Source organism: Vanellus vanellus, assembly GCF_965231255.1.
Source record: "Vanellus vanellus genome assembly, chromosome: 20".
Classification (NCBI taxonomy): domain Eukaryota; kingdom Metazoa; phylum Chordata; class Aves; order Charadriiformes; family Charadriidae; genus Vanellus; species Vanellus vanellus.
In genome coordinates, this window is record NC_138925.1 from 7761880 (window position 1) to 7778056 (window position 16177).

A 16177-nucleotide genomic window follows, 5' to 3' on the forward strand; every position below is an offset into this window, starting at 1 on the left:
GGGGGAACCCACCCACCCCTCACGGAGGCCCCGCGGGCCGGGTCGGGCCGGGCCGCGCCGCTGGGAGCCGGGAGGGTGGCTCCCGGGACTTGTAGTCGGCGGAGCCCGGCGGGCGGCGAGCAGGGCGGGCAGAGAACTACCTCTCCCGGCATGCCCCGGCGGCTGTCAGCGGGCCGCGGGAGGCCGGGGCGGGGCGGAGCGGAGCGGGCGGGCGGCCCCGGGGGAGCCGGAGGGGAGGGGGGTGTCGAGTCGAGTCGAGTCGAGCGGCGGAGCTGCAGTAGCCTGTGGGGGCGGCCGGCCGCGGCCCGGCTCCTCGGCCGCTTCCCCGGGGGTAAGAGGGAGGGAGCGGGGTCGGGCAAGGGCTGCCCTCAGCGCCGGGCCGCCGCCGCCGCGAGTGCGAGGCCTGGGCCCCCGGGGCGGAGGGGGTCTCTGGGGGTCGCTGCCGCAGGCCGCGGGGGAGGGACGGGGACGCGGTCGTGGCCGGGGAGGTGTCGCCGTCCGGGGCTTGAGGCCGCGATGGCGGGGGCGGGTGGCGGAGGCTGTCACGGCGGAGGTCTCGAGTGGGGAAGGAGGCGGCGGCCGCAGCGATGGTGCCCACCTGAGCGGCGTCTGGTGTGTCCTGCTCTCTCCCCAGGCCGCTGGAGCAGTCTGCTGCTGAGCCCCTTGCTCGAGCATGAACGAGGGAAGGAAGCACACACGGCCCTCGGCGAAGGACAGAGGCTTTCTCAAGGGTTGCCTGAATTTTGTTCTCGCTCGGCTCTGTCAGGTACGTGCCTGGTTTTTTCCCATTTTCTTCCTTGGGCTGAGCTGGGAATAGGCCCGCTCTACGTGCCTGGTTTTCTTTCTGCTGTGGGTTCAGTCCATAGTGGGGCACGTCTGCTTGCTCCTGCTCCGTTTTTGTGTCTTTTCTTCTGGATGGCGAGCGCTGGCTGCCCTGGAGGATGTAAACACACATCCTCCTTTCCTGCTCAGAAACAGGTACTGCAGGTAAGCCCTCACCCGCTAAGGCGAGAGCGGAGTGCTGAGACCTTGGCAGTGATTCCTGCTGGGCATTGTGTATCACTGGAGCAAGTGCTGTATGCAGAATGTAACTCGGAACTGAAGCACGTGTGGCCTTTTTTCTTCTGTGTTTCTTTGAGATTTGCAATCTTCCTGAACTGAGAAAGAGTCATGAAAACAAGGGCCAAACTTAAACCTAGAGAAGGTGGTACAGCTGCGTTGGAAGCACTGCATATGTTTGATCTGATTTCCCTGCAGACACTCAACTCCAAACTTACTTTCTGAATGTAACAAATTCCAATTTCTAGCCCGCTCAGAAACAAGCGAGCTCTGGCTCACCTTCATGGAGGTCGCTTGGGTTTGGCTTTAGTACTCAACCTTCTCTCTTTTTGGCTAAGAGCCTCCTTACATCCTCTGCACTTCTCTGTTGCTATAGGAGGAGTTTATTTGGCTCAAATGGGATACTGTTCTTACTTCTCCTCTGTTCAACAGCTCCTTGGTTTCCTAAAACTACTTCCTATGAAGAACAATGCTGTTGTTCAACCTTCTAGGTCCTTCCTCCATACTTGATTACCTGTTGAATTTTTCATCTATAGTTCCAGGATATAGATGAGTGAATTGTCAAGGGATGCAGTTACTGTAAATAACCCACATTACCCACATTGTTATGATTGGAATGATGCTGTGTGTCATGCTGATAATGGAAATCAGAAAGAGAAAGCTTCAGTAGCCTTGGCAGAGCTAGAGAAGTTCTTGCCCTATTTTGAGCTTTGCTTTCTGCTCAGTTATAGGTGTCTAGGTTTGTGTCTGGAGCAGGTAACTTCCACTGGGTGGATGATGGTTCCCTTCAAGAAGTTCTTCCTTAAGGCAGCCAACTAACAGGGCAGCAGATTGGGCGTCAGCTCTGTCACTGATGTGGCTTCGGTACCTTATGCCTGTTTTCCATAGTTAGTATGGCTATTTCTGTGGTGGAAGGACATGAGTTTATGTAGGACTGGCAACATATTAACAAACAGTTACCTAGTTGTCGTTTAACAGCATCGCCACCGGTTCTGTTCTCTTGAATAATTATTCTCTTTTTAGGTGTCAAAAAGGTAAATATGTTTCCCATCCCTTTCTCTTTGCACAGCATACCTCTTTGAGTCACTGACATGAGAAGAATCTTCATAATTGTGTGATATTTGGGTTGGCTTAATTCTCTGCTTGTTATGATATTGCTGTATAGCTTCATATGTTGTGACACTTACTTTGAATGCATGTTTGAAGTTCTGTGACTAAAAATCCTGTGTCAAATTAGTGTATAAAGAATCTGTTATTTTCCTGCTTTGGTCTGCAGTGGACACTAATCCTCTGCTGGGGTTGCTGGGAAGAACTGAGAGTCCGTGCACAGCCTCTTTCCACTAACACTTTGACAAATGTCTTGGAAGTTGCAAAAATTGTGGAAGTACTAAAAGTGTGGTGGTTGCAATTGTCTCCTTCCATTTTTACTTGGAAAGGGGTATGTTCACGGTTTTCTAAGCTACCTTGGTCAACAAGTGTGTGGCTACGTGACTACCATGGGCTGTTCAGAGCTGTGGCAGTTATCTCTGAAACCAGTTCATCTCTTGCCTTGCATTCCTGTAGCCTTACTGTTGGTTGCTTGCAAAGACCGCTCTTGGTTGCCTATGGTTTTGCTGAAGTTGAAGGCTTTCTCCAACTTGATAATTAAGCTCTCCTAGGTCATGTTGCCCCTGCCTGCCTGTTCCCATCAAATCTGTTTGCCTTGCTCATCATCTCTGATACAGAACTGCTCCTGGGCTCTGGCAGAATTCAGGGTCATGCTGAATGTGACCATACCACTTGCGACAGTACTGATTGTGCCCTTTGATTTTGAGTTGCCATTTTCTAGGGATCCAGGAATAGAATGCAAAGTCCTGTGAGCACTATTTGAGTTCTAGTTGTTTTTCAAGGATTCTGATTCATGGCTTATCAAGGGCATTTATGGAGGGGCCAGGGTGTTGTAATACAGTGTGCTCAGAGGGAGACCAATGCAACTTTCAGTGCACTCTCACTAGAAGCTCTGATTGGAGAGTGATCGTTGGATACTCTTCTCTCCTTAATCGAAGAGTGAGAAAGTGGAGTCTCTTGTTTCGTGGGAAACATACAAACTTTAAATATTTCTGCTCCCTCTGTAATGAGAGCTGTAGTGGTGTCTGAAATTTCCGAGAATACAGAACGAGCCTTGTAGCATTTAGACTGGCTGTATGTGGAAAATGGCATCAGTGAAGTTACATGTGTGCTAGCAGGACGATAAATGGCTTGATTTTAGACCTTGATCCACATTCCTTGATGTGACCCCAAGGAATGCAAGGATGCATGCTGGATCACGGGTTGGTTTTTGTTTTTGTTTTTGTTTTTTTTTTTCACCCCTGTGACTAGTATGGGCCAGGCTGTGGAGAACAGAACTCGGAGCTAGGATAAGTGAGCTTTGTTCCTGGCTCTGCCACCGATCCAATATATAACTGTGGCTCCATTTCCCATCTGTAAAGTGTTCTTACATTCTTTAAAGTACTCAGCTATCCAGAGCTGAAAGATAACATCTATACTTCTAAAATTAACAAACTTGTAAGTGAATTAGTGTACATGCTGACCCTCAAACCTTAGTTAAGTACCAGGGAGGAAACCAACAGCTAACTAACTACTCAATTCATTCTGCTCCTACGCAGCTGATGTCTCTGTAGCCAAAGGCATGTCAGGATAGATTAGACTTAAACCTTTTGATCTGCTTTCAGAGCACAGAAAGGGCAAGTTCCAGGCTGAAAACTGACAGGAGTGCGATGTTGACCGTTCTGAAAGCCTGAAGGGGAATCTGAAAGTTGGTAGGATGAGCTATCAAGGCTCATCAGAGATTCAGCAGGTTTTATGCTGCAGTTTGCTCTATGACCAAGTCTGAAGTAGCTACTTTTTATTTTGAAAAGTTGGAGGAAGTTGCATTCCGAACTTGGATGATTTGTAAACCTATTGTATCACTACTGCTGAGGATACCACAGTCTAAATACCTACGAACAGCATCACTACAGAACCACAGTACTGTGTTTTCTCCAACCCCACTATTCAGCCACATGTCTACCAGCAGGACTTCAGTGTTAATTCTTTTTGATTTTTTTTGTTACTTCTGCAGGAATATTAGTCTTCTGTTTTTGAATGACTTGTGGGGAAACATACTGCCTTTCTGTACAGACAAGGCAATTGTGTAAATGGATGGGAGGATTATGAACTTTTAAGTGATTTAACCCAGATTTGAATGGTAAATAGGAGTTGATAGCTGGTGTGAGAGATGCAGACCTGAGCTTTACATAGGGTTCAAAACCATCAGCTCTAGGCCAGATGGTCTTGCCTCTGAGAAATACATTAGAGTAATGTCTAAGTAAGAACACAGCTGAAATCTGCTGCCAAGACAGATTTCTCACTGTTGGAATATGTTTCTGTGTGGTCCTCCACTTCTAGATGTTTGAAAATAGGTCCAGAAGGGATTTTGGTGGGGCAATCTAGTCCGTCCTTTTCCACAAGTCATGATACATTACACCAAAATCATTCCTGATAGATATGTTGAGCTTGTTCTTTAAGTAGCGGAGATTTTCTAGCTTCCCTGGATGTACTGTATTTGAGTTTATTAAACTTTTTTTTTAATATATATTGTGACTTCTGTCAGTATTCTGAATTGGCACAAACCCACCTGCTAGCCAGTGCAAGGGGGGATGCCGGGTGGTTGCCCATTGACATCTTAATACTGATGGCCATAAAAGCGATGGGTTGGCAAGAGAACAGAGAGGAGTCACTCGGTGCAATGCTTCTAAGTTTTTGTATTTTTTGCTTATGCCACATGGATCTTCCATGGAGGATATGGGAAAGTTAAACTACCATTCTCCCGTTTTTTCTATGTAAAGTGAAATAAACTTTAATTAAAACTTAGCAAACCGTTGCTTTCTTTTTAAAAACAAAAAAACAAAAAAACAAAAAAACAAAACAAAACCCCCAAAAAACTTCACCTAGTGGTTGTGTGTGGTTTTGGGCAGGGGATGTGTGTGTTTCTTTTTACCGTAATGCAATGTAAATTTAACTCTGAAGTCTGCTATTGAGGAAAAAGTGAATTCTGGTCAGCCCCAGCTACTGAGCTTTTCCAGGCTTGAGGCAGCAATCTGCAAACTGTCAGGTCCAATTAAAGCAAATGGCTGGAGCTGTTTTTCTCCCTCCTGGAGAGAACACAGTTCATCAAAAGCCAGAAGGAAATTTCATCGGGCTCATGAGCAATTATCTTGTGGGATGTAATAAGAGAGATCCACTAGATGCCCAGTGTGAACTTTCACTTATAATCACTCTTAATTCTCCAGTGGGGCAGATAAGCACTGATCTCACCAATTTAGAGCCTGAAGCGTTTGTGTACAGTAGAAGCTGGTAGAGGGAACTTGTCCTTTTGTAGGGTTTGACTGATGTTGACTTGTAAATCTGAATTTTGAACATCCCTGACCTGACAAAAGATACTGCACTTTCTGTGTGTTGTGGGTTAACCGACGTAGGCAGTGAAGCACCACACAGGTGCTTGTTCCCTTCCACCCCAGCTGGATAGGGAGGAGAACTGGAAGGGTAAAATTGAGAAAGCAGAACTTCATCAGGTATAATAGTTGCTTGGGAAGGCAAACACCATTACTCCAAATGCCCCCTCTTCCTATTTCTTTCCCCTGGCTTTCATTGCTGAGCACAGTGTCATATGGGTTATCCCTCTGGTCAGTTGGGGTCAGCTGTCTTTGCTGTGTTCCCTCCCAAATTCCTGTGCGCCCCCAGCCTGCTCGCTGGCGCAGCAGTGTGAGAGACAGAAAAGGCTTTGATACTGCGTAAGTGCTGTTCAGCAACAGCTAAAACATCAGTGTGTAATCAACACTGTTTTGGTCACAAATCTGAAACAGAGCACCGTACAAGCACTATGAAGAAAATTAACTCTATCCCAGCCAAAACCAGTACAGTGCGGTATACCACAGCTTCTGTTGGAAGCCTGTGACAACTGTTTACTTTTGGCTTACTGGTGGTGTTTCCCAAAGGTTATGTTTGCATTTGTATGGTTTAAAGCAAATATTGACCTACTATGCAATCCAGTTTATTTCATGGGTCTAGTCCATTAGTTAGCATGGAGCTAATTCATTAAAAATGCTGTGCTCTATCTTTGTTACTGGTAGATCATGTGGCTGATACTGTCACTTTCTGTTTAACTTATTTTGATACTCCATTTTGTTATCCTGTTTCAGTCCACAGAACCTGGTATATTTCTTGAGGAAATTTAGAGGAAAATCTTGAGGAAATTGAACTTGAGTATATTTCTTGAGACTTCAGCCATTTTGAAGCTGTGGTTTTTTGAATCCCATCTGTGATGAAAATTAAGGAGAGGAGTCTTCTATCTGAGACTTGTTGTGGTGGCCCTGGATCTGAAAGTAGGCAGTACTGTCTGGTTAGCCTCAAAAGTACAGAGGACTTCACAGCGTTCAGGTATAACAACAAAGGACTCTCAGCCCCAATGTTTGTATTTAAAACCAAGAAATTTAAATTTTGTGACAAGGAAAATAGAAGATAACCCTGCAGGGTTTATTAGATACCAGCTCACCCTTTTGGAAACATATGGGATGCTGACCTTCTTGGGCTGCGGAGCCAGTTTTTTTCCTAGTGCATCCTCCTGCAGTCCAGATGATAGTTCAGTATATGCAAACTGTTAAACATAGAGGTACTGACTTTCCCCCTAAAGGACAAGTGGTGGTGCCTGTGCATTTCATTTTCTTGTTTGCTGTGATGCATTTTCTTCTTCCGGTGATGTCTTTTACGGTATGAAGACAGCATGACCTTGAGACTGAGTCACTCCGCTGAGATTATTGTAATCTGGTGCTTCTGGCTCTGCTTTGGACAGTCTCAGAAGAATCACCTAGTGTTCCTCAGTCACAATTCTGAATGAGGATCTTGGCTTCTGTCCAGTTATGTCTTGTGCTCTTCCTTAGCTAAGCAGAGCCCACCTTTGACTGCGTTTCATGCAGCAGCTGGCTCAGTTGGCTTTTGTGTCCGCTGAGGCTATTAGGTACTGCCATACTTGCACATAATGAACCCCAAAATGTAAGATGTGTACCTCTTCTATAACTTCTTCCATCTTTAGGATCTATTCTGAGATTGCTTGCCATTTTTTAGGAAGCCGGAATGCTGGGGTCAAGCTTCTCAGAAGGGTTTGCACAAAACTTCTGTTACTGAATACTAATAAATTTGCTGGTGCTTCTTTTCAGCCTGCATCCTTTAACAAGGTGAAAGAATAGATAATAAGCCAGCGTGATAACTGCTGAAAGTATTGCTCCTACAACTTGAAAGGGAAGGCAACATTCCCCTCGCACCATAACAACTCAGTGCTAGAATACAATCAGTGTAAATTGAATGTGAAATTCACTTTAGGCAAAACAGATCAATGGACTGGCATTTGTAAAGGACAAGTGTTGATTGTAGAGATGAAATGTACTCAATGGGACCGTCCTTAAGCATAGCGCCTGGCTAGTTATTTTTAGCATTTCTTCACTCTATGTCCCAGTATTTCAGGATGTGTGCCTGCTCTTATACAGTGAAGCTGAAATGACAAGATATTAATCCCTGAGCAAAGACATATTAATCACCTGCTTTATTCTGTTTATGTAATATAGTTAAATATACTTTGAAAGCAGGTGAGGTATGGGGCATGGAAATGGTTTAACCTCGTGCAGACTTTTTCTTGATTGATTGGTTTTAACAGCAGCAGCTGCCCCATCTCTAATTTTTTTCTGCTGAGAGTAATTTGTCAGTAGAATGGCTTCATTTATCTGCTGTTGATATTTAAGCCGCAGAAACATCATCTGCTCTTCTCTCCCCCTCTGTGCCAGTGATGCCATTTTGCAAAATTTAGACTAAATAGAAATCCTGACCACACAAGGAAAAGGGAAGCGAAGTATCGTTGAGACCTTGTAGTTTTGCAGTGGAATATTAAACTATTCACTTCAGCCAATTCTGCAAATCCTTTTGGTGGGCTGAGGGGGGAATTTCATGGGTCTAATTTCTAGTGATTAAGTTTGTCACATGGTGGCTGAGATGCTGTCACTCTTCTAACTTAGAAGATCTGCTAGTGCTGGGAACTAAGAGTTTTTGTATCTTCTGTGCTGTAATTAGACACTGGGGATTTGCAATGTGATTGGGCTCTCTAGCCATCTTCGTGGTAGCCACAAAGGATCAAGCCTTGGAAACCTCCTTCTCCAAAATGGAGAGTGAGGCCTTACTAAACTTTTAGTCTCAGTGGCTAAACAAGACCTGATCTGACAGTGCTGCTCTTTGTATGAGCAAGGGCTGTGGAATGAGAGCTGGAAAACAATAAACAACTACATGGGCCTGACTTCATGTTTTTCCACATCAAGATGCGGGACTTGTACTAGTGCAGTGGTATGAGGTAGTATTAAAGCCCAGTGTTTGTGAATTAATAATTTATTGAAACAACTATTCTGAAAGCAACAAATCTTTATCATGTGTTAGGATTCAATATTAGCCCTTATACTAGAGCTATTTTTCTCATTTAGTAGAGTTTTGTGTATAGTTAATAGAGGCACTATTAGCAGGGAACTTGTTAGAAGAGGCCTGCTAAGAAGGCGCGGGTTTTATTTGAGTGGTGGGGAAGCTAGTTGAATGTAAGAGACTGCCTGAATTGGGGAGTAGATGATAAACTTGGTTTGGAAGAAATGGGAGAGAGTTAGAATACGTATTTCAGTGGGAGAACTTTTGAGACCAATACAAATGGGCTGCATAGAGAGCCAAAGTTCAGAGTAGACAAGGAGAGAGATTTGCAAGTGGTAGAGCTGGGTATTGAACTGGTGTGAATTGAAGTTGAGATAATAAAATGGCATGGGATAGGCAAAAATCTCCAGACAGGGCACCTGCTAGAAACTGGAGATGGAGTGCCCAGAGTTCAGGTGTGGTGGGAGCCAGGGAAGACCTACTCTGGGTTTGAAATTGCACAGGCCTGCACACCTGGAGCGTCACAGCCAGCTGTGGCTACCCACAAGTAAGGGCTAATAGCCCCTAGCCTCACCTGGGAGCTGGGAGGGGACAAAAGGTGATCTTCATGTAGCGGTAAGTTGTAAAGGATTGTTTGCTGAGTGTTATGCTGGTTTTCTGGTCTGCTTTCATTTAATAGTGAATATATTTGTGGGAATAGTGTGTATCCTTGAGACAAATTACACTGCATCCTGTTAGTGAGAGCATATGCGTGTGTCTGCTGCTGTGATGTCCCGGGGTCTTACTGTTTGCTGAGGAGGGGAAAAAAAAGTGAAGGGTAAGTCTGAATTTGAGTTTATTGGCATGAATACTAGCTTCGGTAATTACCTTAGCAGCTCTGAGCCTTGGTCTAAGGTATTTGATCCTAGTTGTTATCTATTATTAAAGAATACAAAAGTATTTATTTCTGTTTTGCAGGTAGGAAGCAATATGTAATTGTGTAGATAAGCGTTGGCCAGGCACTTAGCTATTCAACTTCTGTTGGTTTCACGAAAACACTGCTTGTGTTGGGAAAGGGGGAAAACCCTGTTAAGCCTTATTCCTGTAGGGTGAATGCCCATAGGAGTAGTCTAGAAAGCAGTATTGCTAAAAAACAGCTGCATAGCCACAGCAGAAGTTCTTAAGCCAGTATGAGCTGACTTAATTTAGCCATTACACCTAACTTGTTTGGATCTCTGTTGATGTTCCTAGTGTAAGAATATGCAAAAGTAAATCTTGAAGCTTTATAGTAGTGGTAGTTGATCAATCTAAATGTTTGATGGCTTGATGTGAATTGTTTTTAATGGTGCTGTCTACCTGAAATTCCCTTGGAAGCAAGCAGTTAAAATGGGTGTGTGTGTGTATGGTGAGGGCTTAAAATAAAATACTTGGTGTGACTAGGAACCCCTTTGGCAGCTTAATAATACAGAAGGGTTGAAGAAACTGCTCCCGACTGAGTCGGGTGCCTCTCTGCTGCCTGTTTTAGTTGGGAACAGATCATTTTGACCCCTGACTTGAACTGCAGACCTTTGCTTTTGTGTAGAATCCCACTGCAATGAACAATGAGGCTGGCAGGACCACCTCCTTTGGCATCTTGTTGTTGAACTGTCTCCTGAAGAATGAACATCGTTTCTCATTGCTTGCTTGTGCTGCAGTGAAATTGTTCTGGGTTTCTGCTGTTGCAGGCAGTGTTGGTGATGTGCTGTGTTCCAGGCTGTCGCTGCTAGATGTCCGTAAACATTTCATGAGGCTTGCCCAGTCCGCGTTGGGATCAAGGAAGGATAAAGCAAGTGACGTTTGTCTTGACAGAGCTCATTGGCTTGCGGTTATTTTGCTGATGTCAAGTGAATGGTGTCTTTATGCGCAGCGCCCTAGCTCTGCTTGCTATGTTCACCTCTTCCCTGAGAGACATGGGTTGAAGATCAAATACCGAAGCGCAATTCCACTCATTCGCTAATAAAATTCACAGCTGGAATGTCCCTGTCATCCCTTTGTTGTGCTTGTTAAGTCCTTATGAGCACTGATCTAATCGGCACTGATCCAAAAGGATCGTTGTCCATTTCAGTGATCCCTGTAAATGTTTGCATTCCTTTCATCTGGTTACTGCCAGTTGCAACTATTGATTCGTATGGCTCTGTTAGTTAATCTGTTTTCCTAATAGTTTCAACACTTTCTGTTGCTATTCGATGGAAGAATCTCCCCAACGTTAATTTACTGTGCTGCTACTGCTGCTTCTGCCTTCCCTGTGAAACAGGGAATGAAAGACTATAGAGGTAGCTGAGGCGTAAGCTAACTGCTGCAAGTTTATTAAATTAACTCAAGCCTGTGTGTAGTTCTGCTCCTGCTGCTTATTCACTATTTGTATGAGAGGGGAACTCAGGGTGAGAGGGGGGAGTGTCTCAAAAGACAGTCTGTAAAACTCTTTAGATCCTCTTCTAATTAAAATAAGCTCCTTTACCCACCCCTGAGTTGTGCTGAGGATGCCAAAGCTTAATTCTCTTACTCGTTGCATTGTATACCATGTGCAAAATGTCGCGTGGAAGAACGGGTTTACAGCTCCATAGTAGTGTCGTGGGGGCAGCGTGAACGCAATGTACGTTGAATAAACAAATACTGATTTCAAGAAGCGTTGATCTGGAGGGTTTTCTCTTCTTAGTAATGTTACATATTTTCTGTCCCGGAATGGGAATTTATGGAGGAAATCTTGACCCTGGTGACAACTGCCCAGACCACCGGGGATCCACCGGGGCGAAGATTTCTCCCTCGGCTGGCAGCCTCTAGCCCGGCTCCAGTGTACCCCGTACCCGGTCGTGTTCATCTCAGAGGGCCAACACTTGCGTTCAGAGCCCGAGCGGGAGCCTGAAGGAGGGTGCAAAACGTCACTGTGAGAGAATCACGCGTGGTCTGGTGCTGTGGCCGTGGATGTCTGGGCAGGATTCACGGCTTTTAAAGCATAAAAATAGCGATGCTCACTGTGTCTGTTCTCTGGGGAATCGGACCTAGACGTGTCTGTCCCCAGCTGGCTGGAGGGTCGAGCTGGGAGCCTCGGGTGCTGTCTGGAGGGGACAAGGCAGCTCCTCTCGCTGTCAGCAGATGACTGTGAGGGGGCAGGTTCTGGCCTCGGGCTCTCGGAAGGAAACGCGGCTTTTACCTCAGCTCCGGGCTGCGGAAATGGCCCGCGCCGTGCCGCGCCTCAGGGCCGGGCCAGCCTGAGCTGCCGCTTTAGGGGCGAGTGGGGAAGAGGAAGGCTTCTCTTCATCTTTGGTAGATCGTTCTCCCCGCTCCACCAGCCGCCTCTGCCCCTCGCAGCCCCGCAGCCGTGGGGCTGAGTCGCCGCAGCTTCCCCCGGGGAGGTGTCGGTCGTCGGGCCGCCCTGAGCGGCCCCCCTGCCATCCCCTGAGCCGGCCCGGGCCGGGGCTCTCGGGGGCGGCGGGGCCGGGCCGGGCAGCGGCTGGCTCCGCCCGGGAGCCGCCCCGCATGGCCCGGCTCGGCTGCGCCGTCGCGGCTGTGACCGAACGGCAGAGCGGGGGACGAGCCGAGGGCGCCTGCCGGGAACGAAACCGCCGGCGGGCGCCTCGCAGTCGGCGGCCGCTGCCCGAGGAAACCCCGGGCCGGAGGGCGGGAGCCCGCGGCGCAACGGGGTGGCGGGACGGGAGCCGCTCCCGCCATCAGGTGAGGTGAGGCGGGGCGGGAGCGCCGGGGGCCGGGCCGCGTCTCGCCGAGGCCGCGGTGCCGCCGGTTCGCCGCGGTGGTGGGGGCCGGGGAGATGGCAAGGGGCTGCCCGCGGTTAACGGCGGGAGGCCCGTGGCTCCGGCTCGTCGGGGCTGTGTCCCCACAACGCTCCCGGGCGATGGCTGGTGGGCGCTGGGCTTCCCCCACTCGAACGCGCCCAGACTGGGGCAGAAGGAGCGAGTTGTTGTATCGGTTTGAGGGGTTTGTAGCCCACCTGCGCTTCGTATGGCTTGGAAACCCACCCGAGAGCAGGGGCATGAAAGTAAATAGATGGCGTGAGGTCTTTGGTAGGTGTTGGATGCTGCAGAGAGAGATAATATCCAAAATCACAAACTGTCCCTGAGGAGGTGGAAGAGTCGAAGGGAATGAAAATAGTAAGAAATGGGTGATAATGTTGTTTTCCAAAATGCTTAGCGTAATAATGACTTCTTTTGGGGCTTGTGAATTAACAGTTGGGAAAGCTGGGCATTTTGGGCTCAAGTGAGCTGAAAAGACCCTGTAACAGAAGTTCTGCAGTGGCCATCTCTGTGTGTGTTCGCAAAGGATGCTCAGGAACTAGAAACCAGAGGAATATCAAAGTCTGACCTTCGCAAGCTTGGGCTGCTCTTTAGAAAAAGTGTATGATTTGGATTTGCCATAGCCAGAGCCCTTAAGGAAGCGTCCTTAGGATAGGCAAAGATCTCCAAGGTGGAGTAATTCACCCAATAAGACGGTTCAAACTGCAAAATATGTGTAAAGGGAAAAAAATAATCTGTTCCCAAAACAACAAAACGAAATCACTTGCATCTTCTTCTGTTTACCATACTGTTCAAATAACCTGATAACCAAGTTACATGCACTGATTTTGTCAGTCTGCTTACACCACTGTTCGGTTCTGTTTACTGTGTCCAGTTACAGCAGCAACCTTTGCTTCATACCAGATGAATGTTGGGTTGCCTCTAGAGCACCTTCTACCAACAGCACAGTTTGAATATTGGCAGGAAGTTGAAACAATTATCGCAGCTAAAATGTTGCAGAATGAAGGCTCTAAAGTATTTTCCCTTTCTTCCAGATAAGTATCATTGGGATTTCCTAAGAATGGACTCGTAGATTACACCTGAGCTGTTCTTTCCTGTGTCATGGTAGATGAGGTCAGAATCTTATGTCAGGATTCAGAAATATGCCTGTGTCTAATGATGGATTATTTGTTCGTAGTTACTTTAAAGTCCCATGGGAAATTGGTGTTTTCTCTGTGAATCATTTCTGGCAGCTATACCTATCCTTCTGCGGAATAATTATGACCCAGAGAGTGTCGAGGGAGGAGTATTTGCTTCAATGAGTGAAACATTTCCACTTAGGAAGTAAATAATACTGATCTCTGGCAAGGTTCAGACTGCATGAGCATTGTAATTCATCTCGTAAAGATTTTGAAAGGCTCTTTTCTCTTGTTATGCATCACCCCTGCAGATTAGATGGAAATGCAGAATGCATTTGGTGCCTTCTTGTGTGGAAAATGGAGTATTCCCATTAAGAAGACAGCCTTCAGAGCAGTGAGCAAGGGATTGCATGAAGGTCATTGCAGCGCAGACAACTCCATTAACTAGTATCACAAGTGTACAGCTGAACTACAGTAGCTTCCTAGAGCTGTGGGATGAGTACGTGTGCAGCTCCTTTGTGAGTTGTAGGGACCTGCAGAACCAAGGGAAGCTTCGTGCCTGTGGCAGCAGTAAAAGTCTGTTCCCATCTGGATCCAGCTTATTACGGGTTACTGATTAGATGGATTTTTGTCCTTGCAACTCAGTACCTGGGATGTTGATAGAGATGGCTGTCTCTTGGCAGTTCTGTGACAAAACACCTGATGTTGGCATGTCATATTACATCTCTAAGTAAATTCACAGTGCAGTGAAATGATGTGTTTCTCCAGGATTCTTTCTACGAAGTGTCTTCACATAGCTTGTGTATTTCACTGGCAGTTTGAAGAAGGGATCTCTGTAGCAATCATGTCGGAAAAGCAGTGGGAAGGTGCACAGAGAAAGTGTGGTTTTGCCTGTGTGTAGGTCACACATTTCTAGGCCCAAGGCAGTTCTGCCCTGAGGTTGGTACTCTGCTGTTTGAGCGTGTGTCACGATATGTAGAGTGCTAGCCTGCTCTGCTGTTTTCAGGTAGTAAGGGATCATCCATCTTTACATTGTAGTGACTTCAATTCTATGGGTTTTTGGAACAGCCTGGAATATTCTTTCATGATTAATAATTTTTGAAACTGGCATTGCCTTCCTTGAAACGCTGAGAGTTCTGAAGACTGTGATGTTTCATTCATTCCTGGAGAGGGGGAAAAGGTCCACTGAAATAGCATAAAACTCTTAAGGTTGGGGAGTGGCTCTCCATCCTCATCTAAAAGCCCTTTGCTGTTTGTTGTTTCCTTCTCTAAGCATGCAATTCCTTTTCCTACTGTTATTACCTCCCCTCACCTTCCACTGGTTCACTTAGATGAAACAGGAGGGGTGGTTGTTGTTTTTAAGGAGAAGCCACGTGCAATAATGGAACTGTGCTGCTCTTGTACCTTTGTGTTGTTGGATGTTTCCATTTGTTTTCTCTGCAGTGGATTTGACTGTCTTGGCTGGTTGATAGCAGCCTTTTAAAAAAGCAGTTCTGCCTCTTCATTAAAGCAATAAATTGTCCATTTTATTCATCTCTGATCTGGAGGAAGAGGGGATCATACACATCTGATTAGGCTCTGCAGTGTTTTCTAAAAAGGATATTCTTTCTTTATGATAATTTCTGCTTTCATAAAGACAATAAACACCGTTGCACCTTAAATGCAGCGATGTTACATCTGCCCCCACAAAGGAAGTCTAAATGAAAGTGTCACCCAAGGGATCTTTTAGTGATGATTATAACGAAAGATGACATGAAGTTCACAAGGACGTTTGTTTTTGATGTTGCTCTCATGTGACAGGTGTTTGGATGTCACAGCGCCATGTAGCAGGAAAAGTCTGAAGCTAGAGAGATGCTAAAGCTGAACAGAAATCGGGGTCTTTCTGCATGCTATAAACTTGATTTTGCATCAAACTACTCCTCCATACATTTAAAAGGGGATGTTTGGCTGGAGGAAGAGTTTATTTTTAGGCCTTGGTGGTTTCAGTTGCTTTATTGGTAGGCGGTAGTGTTAACAACATGTCACATGGCACAAAGCTGCTCCTGTTGCCATGTCTGAGTACATCTTATTCGCTTGTCAGCTGGTTTGTCAGCCTGGTTTTTTACTTTTGGGATCTGCACGGTTTGACCCTTGGCATTCTGTTGGGTTTTTGTGCTTTTTTTTGAATTTTGAGAAAATTTTGGATGATACGGCTAGCTTGAGAGAAAAGGGGAGGGATCCAGGGCTGCCCCAAGATAAAAGGATGCTACCGTAGATTTTTCCAGAAGTCAAAGCAGTAGCTTGGCCCTAAATATTGAAAGCCATGCTCCTCTGTCTTGTTCTGGTGAAGAGGTAAACCAGGCTTTGACAATCTATGTGATCTCGTTCAAAGTTGTGTATGCGCTGCATCCGTGTGGTATTCACCTCATTTACCAATTGTCATGGCAACAGTTGGAAAGGCTATCCCAAGCTTTTACTGATCCCAGCACAAAATCAGCAGTGCTTATTGCAGGTAAGCAATAACCCTTCCCCGTTCCTGCTGTATTGATAAATAGAAGCAAAGGTTGACATTTCTCTGACGTTGGCACTTTTTTTAAAAAACTGCTGTTACTTCTGAAAAACAGACAAACGTTTCTTTCACATGCATCTTTAAAACTTCCTGTATCTCAAATTCAAAACTGACTTTGTGGGCAAGTGAAACTCAATAGTGCAGTGTTGTACGTTAAGAGGCATATGAAGGGTCTTCCTCAAAAATACACTGGTATTAACGTTTTGTTGCTA

General features: G+C 46.1%; 1 protein-coding gene across 1 annotated transcript in view; it reads left to right on the top strand.

Moving 5' to 3' along the window:
- The first annotated feature begins 293 nt into the window (after positions 1-293).
- LOC309680090 (E3 ubiquitin-protein ligase MIB2-like) overlaps positions 294-16177 on the top strand; it is a 71363-nt gene continuing 55479 nt past the window's right edge. The window contains 2 exon segments of the mRNA XM_082493593.1: positions 294-331; positions 635-766. The gene's annotated coding sequence lies outside the window, so the exon portion shown is untranslated.